The sequence below is a fragment of the Mus caroli genome, chromosome 1 (assembly GCF_900094665.2).
Source record: "Mus caroli chromosome 1, CAROLI_EIJ_v1.1, whole genome shotgun sequence".
Taxonomy (NCBI): domain Eukaryota; kingdom Metazoa; phylum Chordata; class Mammalia; order Rodentia; family Muridae; genus Mus; species Mus caroli.
Window position 1 is genome coordinate 177,591,942 of NC_034570.1, and position 20,114 is coordinate 177,612,055.

Here is a 20,114-nt window from a genome sequence, read left to right on the forward strand (position 1 = left end):
TATATATATATATATATATATATATATGTATATGAGAGTCTGTTCTTGCCAGAGGTTCCCAGAGAGCTGGATGTGACTCCAACTTCTTTTGTTTTTGAAACAAAGCACGAGATTCTACTAAGACCTTCACACGGGAGCCTCTAAATGCAGCCGTATTCTTTGGTTATTTATAGTGTGAAGGCCTCCACCTGCCTTCCCCTTATTACCACTGTACCCGCCCCCAGCCTCACAGTGACCCTATATTTAGATCTGATGTGTCAACTATGCCCACAGCAAGGTTGTACCTCTGACAAGGATGGCAGGATGTGGGGTTATTTTACCATATGGGGGAGAGATCCATTTGGGACTCTCTCACCTCTGCTAAATAAGCCTTTGCTTTCTATCAGGAACTCAGTTAGCAGGCAGGGCCCTTTTGATATCATCTCATAGAAAATAAACCATTTTTATGATGTATTAGTACATATAGCAAAAAAAAATTCAGTTCTATCATTGAATGTTGTTCACTTTGGGGAAGCAGATACATTTTATTTATATGTGTATAACACAGATCCTTTTATTCATGTTTAGGTAAAAATATAAACTTTAACGACAAAACTCTTAATCCAGAAGCAACCTTAGTACCTGCTTTTGATAAAGATGAAATAAGTATTTGAAAATATATCAGAAAATTTCCATAAAGGAAAAGAAATCAGCGCTCCCATGTTTGTAATGAATTTCAGTAATAGCAGAATATATGCTAAGCATATTTGACAAATTAGTCCACTTCTGCATCGCCTATCTCGTAGGTAGCAACAGTGCAAGTGAAAAACAAGAAAACCTAGGCTTAAAGGATAAGTTACTTCCTGCCATTAGGACAAACAGACTTGTGATTCCTGAGAAAAAAGTTTTAAACACTATTTCTGATGCTTATAGATTCACAGGTACAGACATAAAGTTGTTGGTTATGATGGCCTACCCATTTGTAGGTGATGTTACCTTCCACACAGGCCAGGTTCTTATTGTTCATTGAACTCTATGTCTTGGATCAGATTTAGTCACACATCTTGCCACTTTCTGGCTGTAGTGTTTCCCCTCCAATTCACTAGCTACTGAAAGCCAGTCAGCTATAGAGATGAAGACTAAGCCTGGGTACCCATTCCTTTAAGTCAAGGTGGCCTCTGCTATCCACCTTTCTGTTTCAGGAGGAGAATTTTCTCTCTTCCCCCCTTTTCTCTGGAAAATGTCCTACGGGAGTGGAAGCTGCAGAAATTATTCCTGCCAACCTGCAATATGGGCCTGTGTGTGAGTATGGGTCCAAGTGGGCCCACGTGCACTATAAAGCAGGGGTGCTGAAGGGTGTGAGAACTCTGTCTTCTGTTGCTCTGGTCTGCATGTCCTTCTCACATTTGCACACACAACATTCAGCCTCTTCAGATCTAATACTATATTAGCAGCTACAATGATAATTCTTTCTTCTCTGAGAATACCCAGCTTATGCCCGAATATTTACATTGAGTGAAAGACACCACCATGGCTTGGCACCATGGAGTTTGTATTTGATTTTGGTCCTTTTCTTGGGGCACCACTGGATGCAGCTGAGTTGTTACAGATGTGATGTCAAGATTTTTATTTTGCAGTTAAAAATTCATCGATTATTTTTAAAGGGGGGAAAGAACAAGTCCTGGCATTTTGGGGGGAAAAGATTTTTCTGTAAAAGGAGGAGGAGAAAATACAGGGAATAATGAATTCATCAAGCTGAAAATGCACGAGGCAGCGAAGCGCTCAGCCTTCAATACATGGCAAATGGAAAGAGAGCTCCCATTACTGTCGAGATGCATGGACACAGCCCCGCTAATCGCTTGGTCATGCTTGGGAGACACTAAGTCATCACAGGCCCTGACATGGTGAGAACAGGGTGCAGAGGTTTGTTGTAAGAAAAAATTGTTTATTTAACATCCATAACCACCAGTCCTCCCTTCTTCAGCTCTCATCCTCAGATAAACAAGCGTTGGTTGGAAAAATGTGCGTGTACGTGTGTGTGTGTGTTTATGTGTGTGTATGTGTTTATGTGTGTATGTGTGTATGTGTTTATGTGTGTGTGTATGTGTTTATGTATGTGTGTATGTGTTTATGTGTGTGTGTATGTGTTTATGTATGTGTGTATGTGTTTATGTGTGTGTTTATGTGTGTGTGTATGTGTGTGTTTATGTGTGTGTGTATATGTGTTTATGTGTATGTGTTTATGTATTTATGTGTGTTTATGTGTATGTGTATATGTGTTTATGTGTGTGTTTATGTGTGTGTATGTGTTTATGTGTTGTGTATGTGTGTGTATGTGTTTATGTGTGTGTATGTGTTGTGTATGTGTGTGTGTATGTGTTTGTGTGTGTGTATGTGTTTATGTGTGTGTGTGTTTATGTGTGTATGTGTTTATATGTGTGTGTGTATGCATATGCAGGTGTAACTCTATATTCAACAAAATAGAAGATCATAGTTGGGGTATGGATTGTACAATAAGTGACTTTTTGAGAAGGAATTAATTTATATCTAATGCCATTTCTTCAGCCCTTATGTGCAGTGGTTTAGTATTAAATATAAGGTGATGGGTGATAATATCAATGAGCGGTTGTTTTATGCTGGTGCTATATGGGCTGTGTGCAGTTGTTTGTCCATATCACTTCACTGGCTCCCTGGGGTACACCATTGTTAGCTCCACCTCACAAAAGGGGAGAAGCCTGATCAGAGTCAACTAGACCAAGTCAAATATTAAATTGGGTGCAAAGCTGGTATGCCAGACCCCATGTCCTTTGTCAGATTAAGGCCTTTGAGAGATGTGATGGAGCCAGAGGACAGATCATTCGAGGAGTTGAGCCTAGGCTCTCCTATTAATGTGCGTCTTACTGAACACTCTGCATTTAGTGTAGAGATAAGGCATAAGAATACAAAATCCTTTCTCAGTCATATTCAGCAACAGAAAGATATGTGGGGTTCAAGGGCAAATCTTTCTCTGAAGATAGCTTTCATCTAGGCTGCCATACAAACCCCGATGGACAGGTATCTGGCCTCAGTCCATCCTCAGTGTGCAGCACGGTCAGGATAGTGCCGATGAATAGCGTGTGGCTGAGACAGTGGACGGATCATAGTTGGGTTTTCTTCCCAAATAAAGTAAGAATGGGTATGCCAAGTTAAAAGGAGAGAGATAGCCCAGAAGGAGAGTACCTGAAATACCCTAGAAACTACCAGTAATGCAAATGATTGGTTCTATATTACTGGAGCATCAAACGGAAGACCGTTGAACAGAGACAAGAGAAGCAGCCTCATTTAATTAGGAAGCAGGGCTCTAATGGGTAATATGACATATGCTGTGAGAATATCTAAGGTGAGGGAGTGTGTCACAGTAGTGCAAATATCATGAAGGGATAGGCCGTGGAGAGCTTCAAGAGAGACAGCACAGCCTTGTGGAAGGGGTTGAAGGCAGAAGGAAGCGGTCCAAACTAGAGACTGGTGCAGTAGTCCTGAATGAATTTACGGAGGCAGGGATTGGTTGGTGCCTTTGAAGTTAGAATTCCGATTAATAATCATATTCCACTGATGGAGTAGACAAGGCTGTTCAGACATGAGGAAAGAAAAGATGGGAGAGCCAAGAATAGGTTTCTGCTTTGAAAAAGAAAACAGTGGTCATGTCAATGACCAGGGCAGGTAGTATAAACAGAATCTGCTTGGAGTGAACAAACTGGGTTTGTCAGTTGTAGAATATGGGGGTCTTCTGAGCTGCACTGGCTAGTGCTATATAGAAGCAGTTAGAGGCACAGAACTCAAACTCCAACAAAGGATTGTGGTTAGTCAAGCATTGACAGCAGGCTTGAGGCATAGCTCATGAGTGTTACTAACCACAGTTCTCTCTCTGCTCCTAGCATAGTTGGTACATATTAGTGCCTCATGCAGTAACAGCTGGGCTAGAGGAGGTAGGACTTAGTAGGCCAGCAATGGAGTTACTCAGCATTTTACCATAGAAGGGCTTTGGCACTAGACACCAAAGTTTTAAGTTGGGCAGAAGGGGAGGAAAGGAAAACTTTGTATGGGAGAGGCCTTGAGGTTAGCAATGTGATGTTTGAAAGACTTGGTTGATTGGCATCTGTGTCAAATATTGCATTCAGGGTTATGAAGTTGTGAAGGCTTTAGAAGTTCTTTTAAAATGACTAGCAGTTCAACGAAGCATTCACAGCTCCTGGTGTCTCTTGATTCATGCAGCCAGATGTATTGTGGGAAGGCTAGCCCTCTTAAAGAGGAGGATGGAGACAAGAGGACCATAGAGATCTTGGCTTCCTCCTCTAAGAAGGCAAAATGGCCCATCGTTTCCATAACTGAACACGTGACATAAAACAAGTGCTTTAGGACATGCACACAGAGCTAACTCCTTTCTTTCTGCTTAGTCACTGAGGAGCCTGGAATTCAGGAGCTCAGTGCAGAGCACTAGATGCCGACATACTCAGAACTAGGACTGCAGAGAACTTGAAAGCCACACATCAGATCCCCATTTGCAGAACTGAGCCCATAGTATCCTGGAGAGTCATTTTGATTCTGGAAAGTTAGGGGTTAGTATATTTGGCCAGACAACAGGTTATTCCCTGGCTGAGAAGAAGCATTCTGTAGTGGGCTGGAGAGATGGTTCAGATGTTAATAGCACTGTCTGCTCTTCCAGGGGACCCAAGTCAAATTCCTAACACCTACTTCGGTGGCTCAGAAATATCTGCAATCCTGGTTCGCAGGGATCCAATATCCAGTTCTGGACTCCAGAATGTGCACGTGGTTTACATCCACACATGCAGGCAAAACACACATTCACAGAAAATAAAAGCAAATACGTCATTTTAGAAAATAGACAACCTGTCCTCTTCGATGGCTTCTGGCACCATCTGTACACTCTGGGTCTGGGCCTGACAAGCTGGTTCTATAAATGGTGGATAGTAAATATTTCTGTTTTGCTGGGCATACAACTTCTGTGGCAGATCTGTTCAGTTCTGCTCCTGTCACACAAAAGCAACCCTAGGCAGCATGGAAGTGAGTGAATGTAGCCCCGTCCTAATGCAACTTTGTTTTAAAGAGCGGGTAGCTATGCATTTACAAATACATATAGGCATGCAATATTAGTGAAAAAAAGAAGCCAGGAATTTGAAGGAGAACAGGGAGGTGTGTATGAAGGATTTGGAGTGAAGAAAGGGAAGGGAGAAATGTTGTAGCTAAATTATACTTGCAAAACCAAGAAAGGTTCAATGGATGGGCTGGACGTAGCTCAGTGACCTGCTTGCTTCACAGGAGTATGGAAACTAATTTCCAGCCTAGCTCACATTCAAAAATGGGCACGGTGTGGATTACTCTTGCAATCCCCCATGCTGAGGCAGGTCTCTGAACTCAGGGACCAGCTAGTCTGGCCTAATAGACAAGCTCCAAGTTCCAGTGAGAAACTCTCTCAAAACCAAAACAAATTAGACAGTGCCCTGAAGAAGGAGGAAACCGGAAGCAGTTCCCTACAGTAATTAGCACTTTTCCCCGGCAAACACAGAAACTAAAGGAAAGAAGACATAATGTAGGCAGGAGATACAGCTCAACGGCAGATCCTCTGACCAATCCTACTTAAGAATTTGGTCCTTAGCACAGCACAGCAGACAAACCAAACAGGAGGCAGTGACAGGGTGCAGTTATTTGCTAACAACCGTGGATTAAGTAATGCCACCTTCCTGTCTCAGTTTCAACATGTGTCCAATCTGTTAATTATTCCCACCCTTTGGACCACCGGACTATGGAGATTACACGTGTGTCCAAACGACCGCGCGCACGCACTCACGCACGCACTCACGCACGCATGCGCACACCACAGGAAGTGAAGCAGCGGGCCTAGGCCCAGAGTCTGAGACTGAATTGATTTCCGTTCTTTCCTGGGTATTAACGTAAATGGTACTGCAAAGAGAACAAACTCGGGATGGCTCCATGCATGCCTGTGGCTGCTGTAGACTCTGGAGGCCTCATCATCGGACTAATTGAGATAAGAAAAACACCAAAAAAGCGCTCTAATACCACGTATTTTTTCCCTGCAGCACTCGCTTTTTCTAAGCTTGCTCTCTCTTTCCTTATGTAAGCCGTAAGAAAGGAAATAATGATTCGAGTGAAGTCCGTGGTTGGTGTCCCAGTCAAAACACAAACCTCATTATTGAAAGGTAATAAAATGGGTCTAATGGGCAGTTCAGTTTCTACAAAGAGAAATTGCTATGACTGCTCCCTGGGCTCGTCTTTCTGAACCAGAGCCTCCTCTTTTAAAGCGGCATGTAGGGCTAACAGCATGAAGCACGTTGTCATGTAAAGGGCAGACACACAAAGATCCTCCCTGAGATGCGTATGAGGCTGAAGGGAAGTGTTAGGACACAGGTCATTGCTAGGGTGAGAGAGTTACTCAAGTCTGAGTTTGATTCTCTTCAACTTACCTTTCTGTGGCTCTGAAGAGACCAGGGTGGGAGCAAAACAGACAGTGACCACTTTCCTATGCACACTGCGAAGCATTTTCATTCTGAGGTGCTAGGTTAGTCTCCCCTCACTTAAATGAGTTATTGGTTAGAGAAGCTGCAGCGATTGGAGTTTACATTGTTGCCTGGAACACTGCTGCAAACTTTTTGATTACCCGTGCCCCATTGGTCCCAAGAAAGTATCTTTTCTAAACAGTGTTTACTTAGAGGTGGCCCTGCTAGGCAGTCCATACTCTTTGGCCCTCGGGGAGATATGAGGCAAACAGACATCTGGAAGGTGTTCAGATCCATCATGGAAAGCTACTCTCCCTTCTAAATGTTTATTGCAGATGAATTCCATACTGGGGAGATGGCTCAGTAGGTGCAAGGCAGGAGGACCCACGTTCAGATCCCTAGAATCTGTATACAAAGGTAGGTATGGGGGTAGCAAGATGGCTCAGTGGATAAAGGTGCTTGCAGAACACTGGAAGTTCTGGGGATCTCATATGTTGGAAAGAAATAAGCAACTCCCCAAGGTTGTCCTCTGACCTCCACAGAGGATAACCACAGTGGTAGCCCACAGTGGTATCCTGACACTCCGCCCCCCACTCCCTGTAAATACATGCATTTTCTTTTCTTCATGCTGGGTATAGATGTACATGTTCTGTAATCCAAGCACTGTGAGGTGTGGAGACAGATTAGATGAAAAGTCTGTTCTCAGGTAATATAACAGAAAATAAGAATTAAGCACCTTAAATGGCTTCCTCTAGCCTCTGTCTGTATGCACCCCCCTAACATATGTGCACAGTTACACACACACATGCACACATAAAAAGGAAAGCTTGATGCTGATATTTTAGGGGAAAGAACAAAGCTAATATCTTTTGAAGAAGAAATTATGAATTACTTTCCTTAAAATTGTGTCTGTGAAAACTCCTGTAGGGATATGCCATGAACTAGTGGATCAACAAACAGCCCTGCCATAAAAGATCTGTCCCTACTCCCTCGTCTCGCTGCCTGCTTCTTAGCCTTCTTGATTAAGGATGGCTCTTTGCAATCAAATAGATTAGATTCCAGATCTATTTGTCTGTAGCCTTTTTCCCTTACGGCTTAAAAGTAGAGCAGCAGGATATATCAAGTCCTGAATTGAAGCAGATACATTCAGAATTCTATGAGTGCCTCTGTAATGAGCCCTGTGCATTTCCAAAGTGCTTGAGAGTCATTTGTCTCTGACTTCATGGAGACCAGGGCCAGAATAAAGGAAAGGGCCTTCAAGATCATCTGCCCAGTTGGCAAGGCTGCTACATCACCATGAAAGAATTTATGGCTCCAGTTACCTGAGCCCAGCTCCTGTACCAGCTTCCAGTGCACTCTGGTTTTCTTCCTCTGAAGATTAGCTTGACCACCAACTATATGGACTTTCCTTTTGTTTCATTTTGTTTGTTTGTTTGTTTGCTTTGTTTTGTTTTGTTTTGTGTTCTAGAACTGCCCTGTATCTGATCAGGTCATTGTATTAAGCATCAGCCTGGGTGATGAAGCAATCTGACCTCTCTGGGTTCCCAGTTGATGTTTGTGTTTATTAAAAATGTCCACGAGGACAGCTGCTTGGAGCACTCTAGCCAAGATAATAGCATTAACTGGCTTTGCTGAAGAATCAATATAATGTGTGTGTGTGTGTGTGTGTGTGTGTGTGTGTGTGTGTGTGAATTTATTAAGAATGGCCTAAAATGAGGTTGCTAATCAAAACAATAACAATGGTCGAAACAGACATGGACTGGAAATTAAATCCCATGTGCAGGTCCCTTTAAAAAGATTTATTTTTTGTAAATTCCTTTAAGCCCCCTGAGAAAATTCTGGGTGAAATTAGGAAGGTTAGCCCAGATACTGCCCCCACTATCCTTCTGAGGGGGGGCAAGATGGAGGCATTAAGCAAGGGGGTGGGGTGGGAGGAGAGAGACCTGTGTAGTGCATCCTGGGAAAGTCATTGTAAATGCTAATTCTGTGCCCACAGACTAAAACTTTGAAGGACAGGTCCTTGTCATTGGACTCCTCAAGAAACAGCAGAGCAGAAATAAAAATAGATCATTGACCAAAAATAGCCCTTTCCAACTGAGAAGTTTTAAAGGGCTGCAGCCCCCCTTTTTTTCTGTTTAAAAAATTATAAACCAGGCTTTTTAATTCTCACCCAGAGAATGTTGGAGGCAGATCTGTAGGTGGTTTATGGTTACCAGTCCTGGGAATCACTGCCGACGTTAAGTGGTGATGAGTTTAATCCTACTTGCTCCCCTTTGTTGGAAGAAGAAAACCCCTGAGACTCGGGTCCTTATAATCGTGAGGTTGGACATCTCAGAGGCTCACGTCTGTCAGCTGGTTTCTCTTTCTTTCTTTCTTTCTTTCTTTCTTTCTTTCTTTCTTTCTTTCTTTCTTTCTTTTGAGAAGTCAATCTAGTTAAATGTTAAAACAACTTTCATTTTAAAGGAATGGATTTGTTTGCTGTAATAGAATTACAGCCATCTACTGCTACTTAAACTTTTCTCTGTGCATCTGGTGACTGTCTATGGCAATGCATACCCATGCATGGGAGTGAGGAGGCTGAGCTGGTTTTTTTTCTCTTCTTCTTCTATGATGATGATGATGATGATTTAAACTTTTATTTCCTCTGTTAATTTCATACATGAGAACAATGTATTGACATTATACTCCTTCCCTCCATTCTTCCTGTATATCCTTCCTCCACCTCCCAACTTCATGCCATATTTATCTTTGTCATCTTTTGCTTCTTCTTCCTCCTCTTCTTTCTCTCGTTTCTCTTTTTATTATAGCCCACGGAGTCTAATTAGTAGCTTCTATATACATGGTTAGGGTACCATTCACTGGACTATGGACAACCTACCACGGGCCTTACCACAGAAGAAACTAACCCTCCTGCCTCCAATATTGATCTCTTAAACAATAGCAATACCCTCTGTCATCATAGTGGAGGATGACTAGTTTGATCTTGTGCAGGTTTGTGCCAACAACCATGGCCATTGTGAGCTCAATACCTGCTGTTTTGAGACAGTCTCTTACTGAGCCTGGAGGTCACTGATTGACTAGGATGGCTAGCAGTGAACTCCAGGCTTCCTCCATTCTCCACCTTCGACTGATATTACAGGTGCACACAGCCATATTTTGCAGCTTTGGAGTTACAGAGGGGGTTGTAACTGATTGGCAGGGATATAATATCTGGATAGGGCTAATTCAGCAATGGACTATTACACTAAGGATGGACATATCAGTCCTAAAAGTCAAGACTGGCATTAGCATACAGGCTTGATTTGGAATCCAGTCACCTATCCTTTTATTCTTTAGCATACAGTCATTGGCCCAGCTCTGCTCTGGGTACTGACTAAGGCCATGAAAGCCCTTTGTTACATACAGCTTACATCCTTTTCTGACATTAACTCAAGAAGAGGAATTAGCTCTATATCTTGGTGGATCAAAAGGAAACAAACAACAAAGAAAACAAACAAACAAAAAACCAACAGAACAAGAGAGATGATGTAGTTTGAGTTGTCATTATTACTTAAAGAGGCCTACTTGGAAAATGACTCAAGGAAGTTACATGTTTTATTTTGTTGGTGTTCCAGGTACTGGGAATAGAAGTTGGTAGTGGTATGGAAGTGATATTTGCTGAGGGGGGAGCAGGAAGGCTGATGTCTGAGAAGGAGGAGAAGGGGGAGGAAGGGGAGAAAGAGGAGGAAGAAGAAGAGAGGAGGAGGGGAAGAAGGAGGAGAAGAAGGAGTGGAAGCAAGGGGGTATGTGTGGTCATTAGGTCACTGTCATGGCCATGTTTTTTGCTCTGACTGAAATTAAGCCACTTACAGGATATCAGGGAAAGGAGTCACGTGGTTATGTTTCTGAAGGATCATTCCAACAGCTCTTGGAGAGTAGATTGAAGAAGGGATGCCATGAGGAGGCTGCTGCCTGCTCCAGGGAAGAGGAGAGGGTGGCTTGGGCTGCAGAGATAAACACAGAGCTGGGAGAGGTGGTTGGAGTCTGGATGTGTTCTGAAAGTTGTGCAGGCAGGATTGAGTGACAGTTGGGAAGTGATGTAAGAGGAAGAGACTCTTGAAACCGGAGGCTCTTAGCCTACAGTTTAAAAACCCTTAGACAAGGGGCTGGACTCATGGATCAGTCAGACACAAGCTCGAAGAACCAAGATGAATCATCCGGTGTCCACACAGGTATACGTTCCAGCACCAGCACTCGGCACCAAGACACAGGAGGATCCTTGAAACTCGATGGCCAGCCAGTCTAGCTGACCTGATGATCTCCAGGTCCAGTGAGAGATCTTATCTCAAAGATAAGGTAGAAAGTGATTGAGGGAGGCACCTGCTGTGGATCTCTAGGCTATGCATGCATTCCCATGTGCACATACACCTCCATACACATGTACACGTACTTTAGTATCATTTTAACAAACATCAAAACATCAAGTAAAACCCCAGGAAAACACAGACCTGTACTGTGCTTTCAAGACTAAAGAGCTTTTAGTCGCAATATTCTAAGTGAATATATGCAGGAGAGATTATCTCTGACTTTTCTTACTATGTGGGTAAGATCTGGTGCTGTTCAGCCCTCTGGGCAAGCTTACCCAGTCAATGGCAGATCAGGCCCCGAAACTCAGTTTTCCTGCATGCTTAGCATCTTCCAGTAATCTGCCTGGGCCAATGCTGGGGTTGTAGCTTATACCATCTCAGCATCCTGGTCCTCTGAGGAGCTGAATCACTGTGAAGCATCTCTGATACGGTCAGTGGCTATCACGATGTCATGTGAGGTCTGTGGAGACGGAGGCCATATGCTCTTGCCCTTGGCGTGAACTTGTCTTGTGACTGGTGTCTGCTTCACCCACTTTGGGTCTCCCTCGCTTTTATCTTGTGACAGGGTTGATTGTCTGTGGTTTTAGGACACACGCTGAATTTCTAGAATTGAGTAAGATCGATTAATACTAATGGCTACCACCATTACTTCAAACCCCAGTTGCTAACTAGTCAACTCAATATCCCAGTTACCACCATTTTATCAATGTGGGCAACGTCTGGCAGTGAGTTAGTGTGTGATGTTCTTTGGCATCTTTTGAAAGATTGCCCCACCCCTTGACCTGGTTGGTGGATTCAGGGTTAAAGAGACTGACAAAATCTATTCATATATATATGTGTGTGTGTGTGTGTGTGTGTGTGTGTGTATACACACACATGACACACATGAAACATATATATGTGTGTGTGTATATACATATATATATAATATATACATATATATATATATATATATATATATGTTCAGCACAAAACAAAGCCTTACCCATTTAGTTCATCACACATAATAACATCAAAACACCTTAACCTCAAAATCATTAGTCTTAAATATCTCAATCAATATGGATTCTCTCAGAAATCAATTTGCAGCTACAAATATGATTGTTTAATAATTCACAAGCTGTGGGCCTCCAGGCTAGGGAAGATTAGTGTGGCAGAAGGAGCAGAGGTGGTTTTTACCTCAGATAAGATTTCAATTAAAAGGGGACAGCGCCTGTGAACAGTTTCACAATAGCCACGTCCATCTTTTCTGTCTGTATAAATTTTGAGGTGTGTGTCCTACTTGGGGGAAATCAATTTCGTTGTGCTTCATTGTTCTTTCTCAGATAAGAGTTATTTAGCTATCTTCCTGAAATATCATAAATATTTTATTAAGACAAATCATCACAAATTTCGGTTTTACTTACTAGATTAAAAACAATAATTTTAAAAGGCTAATGACTGGTACCAGCACACATGAACATCTCTTGCTGCAGAGTTGTGGAGGAAGACACGTGCTTCTTAGGAGGCATCTGGTAACTGTTCCCTGGCTGTCCTGCTTAGTGAGAGAAAGTTAATTTTATTTGGTAACCTTTGCATGAAGGGGCCCTTGCCTAATAGCATCAATTTGGGTGACATGAATTAGCAAGGCTTGTGATTCTACCTCCCATGTAACTTTCACAACAGACTGTTGGTCACACACACACACACACAGACACACACACACACACACACACACACACACACACACTTTATTTAGACCTGGCTTCATGCCCACTTTCCACCCCACGGTTACATAATGTGGGAATGGTATTTACTAATGGTCCTTCCAGGTTACACTTTAATTCTTCCTTCCCTGTCTACTCTGGGCCAACTTCTATGGGCCACAAATCTCTGTAAACTGTTTTAAGAAAAGAGCAACCCCCGCGCCAACCCAGAGCCGTTCCTCAGCCGCCTACTGAAATGTTCTACATGATTTCATAACGGAATAGATAACTGTTGGAATGAGGGTTGCCAGGGTCACTACTGTACACCCTGGAGGATGTCCTGTCACCTGAATGACTTGGTTCTGCCCCCACCCTGGGCCACACCCCCATGTAGGGCTGGGTGACCTTTCTGTCTATTTGCATAATCTTCCTTCCTTAGATTTATTCTCTGTGCCTGGGTCAGAAAACGGGGCTCATTAATAAACATTTATTGAGCACCAACAGGGTATTATGTTCCAGACATATTCCCTTCCCTGTAGGGTTGGAATCCACAATTTTGGCTCCCAGCAGTCACCTCTGCCCTGATTTTGAGAAGGGCAAGTTATGCAAGCAATTGAAAAAGGACATTCAAATATTTGTGTACTTCAAAGGGAGATAGTCCTTCATCTAAAATGTCCTTCTAGATGGTCAGAACTTCTAAATAGTCCAATTGCCTCCTAAAGCAGAGTGAACTCCGAGTCTCCATTCAGATAAGCCAGGATATGGTTAAAATATTAACACTCCCTGATAATAATTAGATTCTCAGGTTAAGCATCTGTGCAGTTAGGTATGAGGACTGGAAAGGAGAGAGGAGAGGGGGGACCTCATAAAAGAGGAGAACAGTTTCAAGGTCACCGGCATATAATTTTTAAAGTCACTGGGCTAGGTAGCCATTGTGCTCAAAATTCGATCAGTAGGCAAAGTTGAAGCTGACACGATGTTGTTGGGATGTGTGAAGCTTTTTACTGAAGCATGATAAATAATTGAAAATGCCTTCAGCAAATTCCTGCCTTAATGGGAAAATACTTTGTCATGCAGCTTTTCAATTAGTACCCAGTAATTCAAATTGGTTTATCATTTAGCCAACTGCACATTAGATTTTTAGTGATGCATTTTTCTCATCTTTGTTTTTTGTTTGTGGGTTTTCCAGTTGGTAGTAAAACTTGGAAGCCTCCTCTAGTGTGTCTCCCAGTAGGTCTTGGCATTTTTTTTTTTAGAACCATCAATAAACACCAGAAGATTATCAAAAGCTAAGCCTGAACAGGAACTCCACTGAACTTGGCTTTGGAGAAGCTGGAGCAGTCAGAGTCTGCGAGGCTGGACAGGGGGAAAAGTGATCTTCCAAGTGACTCACCTTCCCTTCAGACCCAAAGCAGCCCACACGTGTAGGCTTCTGAAGAAACACCGTATCGCAGATATAAAATCCTGTTTGCAGATTTCTATGGAAGGTCTAATAGTTAAAAATGAGGCTCCAAAAACATCAGCCAGTCAATCAATTAGGTATTTATTAAGCTCTGAAGGTGAACTCATTGTTGAATTAGATCAATTGTTGCAGTCAGTAGAAAATAAAATTGATTTATCGCTGTATGCCCCCCCACCCCACATACTTGATGAACGGAAAAGCCAGCTCCAAAATAAAGTAACCCAGACATGAAGAGGAGGCTCTCAGCCGTGCTCCATTTAGTGCTAGTGAGCAGCCCCACATCTAGGTGGATTATAGGACAATTTTCTTTACATCTTTACTGCCCCCCCCCGAAATATAACTTCTTTGATAGTACTAATGATATATCTGTGCCATATTTGCATAGCACAGAGTAACACCTCAGTAGACAGGAAACAAAGAGATACGTGAAGGTATGAACGGCAAACTGATGTTCTTCAGATTTCTGAAACAAGGTGACAAAGTGTATAGAACCTGAAGGCGCAGCAGGAGCAAGGTCAGGAAGGAGGAGGGGTGGAAGCAGAGAGAAAACTCCTGCAGGATACAGCAGGGAAGGCCAGGCATTTATGTCAGCATGCCCCAAGGTGGAACATATAGACACAAACCTAACTAAACATAGGCAAGATCTTTATGAGGAAAACTACACAACGCAGGAAAGAGATCAGTGAACTAAATAAACAGATCATTATTCCATATTGATGGGTAGGCGTTCTCAATAGCGACAGGACGTCAGCTCTTCCAACCCTCATCCAAAGACTCGATGCATCGCCTGTCAAAACCTCAGAAAGCTACTCTGCAGTATTGACACACCCATTTGTAAATGGCCATAGAGCGGCAGAAGACTCAGGCTGGCCGATGCACTGTTGAAGGAGAGCAGAGTTGGGGAGCTAACAGTGGACTAAGCTAGAAGTGCATCATAGTCACAGCAATATTGAGCAAGGATAGATTTAAAGAATGATAAAGTGGAGTGGAGAGCCCAGAAATACAGTAAAAGGTCAATTGATCTCCGAAAAGAGGAGCAATGGTAATATAAAGGGGGAAGGGAGAGCTCCTAACCGAGGTTGGGAGAGCAGGTGTCCACATGCAGTAACCAGATCCTTCTCAGATTCTTATATTCTTCGAAAACATGAGCTCAAAATGTTTCACACAACTACACATAAGAGACACTAGTATGAAATCCCCAGAAGACACCATAAGACGCCATTGACCTCCAATGTGGCAATGAACTTGGCTTGACACTGATGTACAATTAGTACACAAAGGACGTGTGTGATAGCATCAATAACATTTTTTAAAGATACTTTGTGAAAGATGCTGTCCTGCCAAAGAAAATTGTAAGGCAGCTTACCCCCCATGAGAAAAGATTTTCAAGCAATGTGTCCAATGAAGGACTGTTAATCACAAGATCCAAAACTTTAACCAGTAATCCAAAAATATACAAAAGAGCTGAACAGACACCACCAAAGTAGGTTGACAGATGGCAGATGAGCGTATGAAAAGATACTCCACATTCCACATCATTAGAGAGCGTCAGATGAAAGCGACAGTGGTCAGACTGAAACAAGAGCAAGGAAAATTCATGGAGCATTGTTGACAAGGGTAGGGCATAGGAGCGCTGAGGTCTGTGACCTGAATAACAAGTAGGGCCAGACAGAAGGCACTCAGCCTACAGGCTAAGAGCTGTATCCTTCTGTCTTTAGAATACACAGGGCTTTTTCTTTTTCTTTCTTTCTTTCTTTCTTTCTTTCTTTCTTTCTTTCTTTCTTTCTTTCTTTTTTTTTTTTTTTTTTTTTTTTTTTTTTTTTGGTTTATCCAAGACAGGGTTTCTCTCTGTAGCCCTGGCTGTCCTGGAACTCACCCTGTAGACCAGACTACCCTTGAACTCAGAAATCTGCCTGCCTCTGCCTCCCAAGTGCTGGGATCAAAGGCATATGCCACCACATCCAGCTCACAGGGCTTTTTTTTTTTTTTTTTTAACAAAGGCAACCATACAGTATGGGGCCAGTTGGTTTGGGTGTTTTTGTAACGTTCCGCAGTATGGTAATCTTTACAACAGGCGATTTTAGAGAAAAAGGTGGGTCTAGCATTACTCTCTGCAGAAATGAACTGGGGCTCCCTGGATTTTTCAAGGTGGAGAATGTGGAGAAGTAGGTAATGGTGTGGGAGAAGAGTCCTGCAAGACTATGCTCTCCAAGTCACGGATGGGCCTATACCTATTAGGGCCCCCACCTTCCATTGCCAGATTCTGCTCTGTTACAATGACTCTTGGGGATGAAGTAGGACTTGAGTGTGAAGAAAAAGTGATGAGTGTGTCTACAAGAGAAAACAGAACCAAACCCAAGGTGCAAGAGGAGCCTGGACCACTCTTAGAAGCAGAATGAATGGATGCAACCTTTGACAGAACTTTGTCCCACAACCAAATTCTTTCCTTGGCAAACATGACTCATGACATCACATCGTTGCCTCAAGAATGGGCTACACACGACAGTGTCCACATTTTCAGGAGCTCCTGGAAAATGCAGACTTCTTCCAGTCCCCATGCCAGACTGATTGAATCTGTATTGTAACAGGGCTGTTGACAACTTAGCACAGTGAACTTTGAGAAGAATGATCTGGAAGATTAGTTTCTACTTTAGAACTTGTAGATTGGAATGATGCCTTAGGGTATAGCTGCAGAGCAAGAGCCATTCCCAGCACCTGCCAGCATCCCAGGGTGCTGTGTGCACACCTACACATTTATGTCATTTTATGGTGTCTCCCTTCAGAACTGGGAGTGTATCCAATTGAGTGATCAGTCACCCAGAGTATGCATTCAGGCCATGAGAAGGCTGAGAACAAGCTAAGTAGGGACTTGGGGTTCCAGTACATAGACAATTTAGAAGTGGGATGTAACCCAAGATAAGCACACCCCTTGGCCCTGTGAACATCCTATACACTGAAATAGAGCTGTAGGCTTGACAGCTAAGGTGCAGGGTCCAGGTTAAGACCTCTTCTTGTCCTGGTTTGATAGACCTGTTAGGCGAATGTGTCTTTTCGTGGGAGATTATTCTGGTGATGGCATTCAAGGGAGTGATGAGAAGATGGAAATTTTAAGTTGAACGTTCATCTATAGAGACTGAAAAATGTGAACCTGCTGGCAAGCAGCCAGGGTCATAGAACACCTTCGAGGTTGACAGCTCACATGAAGGTCTGAATTTTGTGACATTTGCATTGTTTAGAGAAAAGATGTTTCTCAGGGATGTTAGTGGACTAACCCTTGGCCCAGAGAAGCGATGGATGAGGGAGAGACACTGACCATGCAAGTGTGTTTTAGGTTATATTCTGCTTGACATGTCTGTAATTCGTGACACCTCTGTGGTTAATCAAAAACTAGCTCCCAGAAGATATTTGTACCTTCTTTCAAAATCTGACTCTCCATCAAATGGAATTTCTTAGAGAAAAAAAAAAGTAATGAAATGTGATTAGTGCAAATGTCTCTGAAATTTATTGTACTATTAAAATCCTATTGGGTCTTTGTTTATGAAATGTATTTTTCTGTATTTGAGGTTTAGGAAGGCGTGATAATGAGGCTGTGAAGATTCATGGCCTCTTTTCTATGGCTTAATTTAGGCTCTATATCAAATATGTAAAATAACATTATATCTTCCCACCACCTCTGTGCATCATACATTTTATTTTTATTTCCCTGCCGGAGATTTTTTTCCCTTCTTTTCTCATTTTATAAATGCAGAACTACTAACGTTTTTAATATAGACAGCTATTATCTGGACCCGAATGAAGAGCAAGTTCGGGTGATGAGGTTTCCCTCTAGATCTGCCTCTAGGGTCAAGTAAACAGAGGGGTGTGCTCAGCATCAGGCACAACCCTCCTTCTCTGCCCATGTCCTCCTTAAGTGCACACTCCACTCTGCACTGCAATTGGCTAAACCTCTCATTGTCTGTGACAATCTCAGCAGAGTTGCCCATGGGGTACAGACAGACATAAGCAGGCTAGACGTACACTTGGAAGTGGGGAAGTGATGGGATCGGAAGCCTACCTGTGGTCGCAAAAGGAGACATTCTTTGATGGGTCCTTCCGGGTAAGGCATCCTGTGCCTTCCCTTGTGTAATTCTCAGGCTCTTTTGCCTGTACTATGATTGGCTTCACATGGTTCCAGAAGATAAAGACCAAAGCCCCCCACAGTGCCAAGAAGTCTTGCTTGACCCTTGCGGTGTCTTCTAGCTTTTCTCTTGCTGGTGTCTTCTGCCCAGTAAGGCTGCCCTGTTGCCCTCTCTTAGATCACTGGGATCATCTGCATCCACACACCTATGGTGGTATCTCCTTGGAATCACCAAGACTTGTTTTGTCTGGTTTCTATGTCTTTGTCTTTAAAATAGCACCCTTTCCCTCTCAACCTCTGATAGCCCTGCCTGGCTTTCCTGTCTCATGCAGGTTCGCCGAGTACTCCTCTCAGACCCCTTATTTTTGTTGAATAATGTTCTTCTCCCATGGAACAGATTCCCTAAGGTGGGGACTGTATCCCTCCAGCATATACTACAGAGCCCTGTCCAGAGAAAACCATACATACGCACCCTGTGAGGGGTCAGTGGACACATTTCTATCTTCTCTCCTTCAAGGTTCTGTAAGGGCAGCCTGCATAGTTCATATTTGACGTGGTGTCATTAAAAGGCTTTTATAGGTCAGAACGTCATTTTTAAACACTTTATTTGGAGATAATGACGATAGAGAGATGCGTCCTTATTCAAGTTTTGCAAGAGGGAGCCAACTAGTGATGTGGCAGGAGATAGGATGATGCTTTCAAGTCCTTGGAGATCCCAAGGAAGATGGTGTAAGTGGCATTTGGGAGCAGAACTGACGAGTGAGCCCACTTACCCCAAGCACGGTTCTGGGTGGCAACATGGCTATTCCTCTCCCTGCCCTTCCATGTCAGGCACGGTTACTTCTCTAAGGTAATAATGGTTTACAGCCGCAGAAGGCAACCCAGCCAACTCTTCTCTTGCCATCTGTACTATGGACACTTCCTGTTGCCCACTGCATGTTCCTCTCACTGACCTTTGACAAACCCTGTAGTTTTCTATAAAGAAAAATCATACTTACCCCGTACCTTACGGTGTGCAAAGTGTTTTAAGTGCAGCAACCTCGTTAAGTTTTCCAGCAAGTCAGCGAGTTGAATTCCATTTTCTCTCCTTTCTTGAAACAGCCACGAACAATTACAGAAAAAGGGCCGAGGGCCTCCTTGCGGCTCATTCATGACGAGGTGGGTCTTGAACCCAGGTTTGTAAGCTTCAGCACCACAAGCTGCTGTACTCCTGCAGGAAGAAGGATCTGTAGACACAGGTCTTCCCTGGCTTATCACCCATCATGCCATGCTCATTGTTACATAGTTCCTTGGTTGTTATTTTCCATGTTCATTTGTCCTGTTCTTATCTAATCTGTCACTCTTCCACAGGCAACACTGGTGATGCAGCCCTGAAACAGGACAGCTTTTCTGAAAGCTCCAAAACACTTAGATGCAGATGATCTTATGCTGTGCTACATTATGTATTCTGCTGTTTCGCTGGCTTTGTGTTTCCAGTGATGGAATTTGTTGGACTAACAGCAGCTTTTAGAATTTAGCACCCCAAACCTTCATTGCTGGTGGGAACCTGCTCTCCGAAGGATGAGGCATCAGACACAGGTCCTTACAAGCTAAATTTAAAGTCTGAGATTTCTGATGGTACTCCTTTCTGTAGTGTGCTCTTGAACAGGAGCATATTTTTTTTTATGTTCACAGATAAGGACATTTTAGGCTCTTAGCTCTATTAAACCCCATCCTCTTGGAATGAGACAGAGTAGAAACCACAGACTTAAAGCTCCCAGTATTCCCAGATGGGAAGAAATAGTAGGGTGACCAGTTCTGAGTGATAATCTACATCAGGGGTCCCACTGAGGTTCCCAGTTCCCAGCATGCTGCCTGTCTGAAGGAAAACAGATGGTTCTCCAAGTCCCTTCTTTCATTGGGCCACCTCAATAATAGTGAGTTCCTTTTCTTTTTTCCTTCTTTTCCCTTCCTTCCTTCCTTCCTTCCTTCCTTCCTTCCTTCCTTCCTTCCTTCCTTCCTTCCTTCCTTCCT

At 43.1% G+C, this 20,114-nt stretch overlaps 1 protein-coding gene across 7 annotated transcripts in view; it reads left to right on the forward strand.

Annotated features, from left to right (window-relative positions):
* Esrrg (estrogen related receptor gamma) overlaps window positions 1-20,114 on the forward strand; it is a 606,111-nt gene that overhangs the window by 141,341 nt on the left and 444,656 nt on the right. The window lies entirely within an intron of this gene.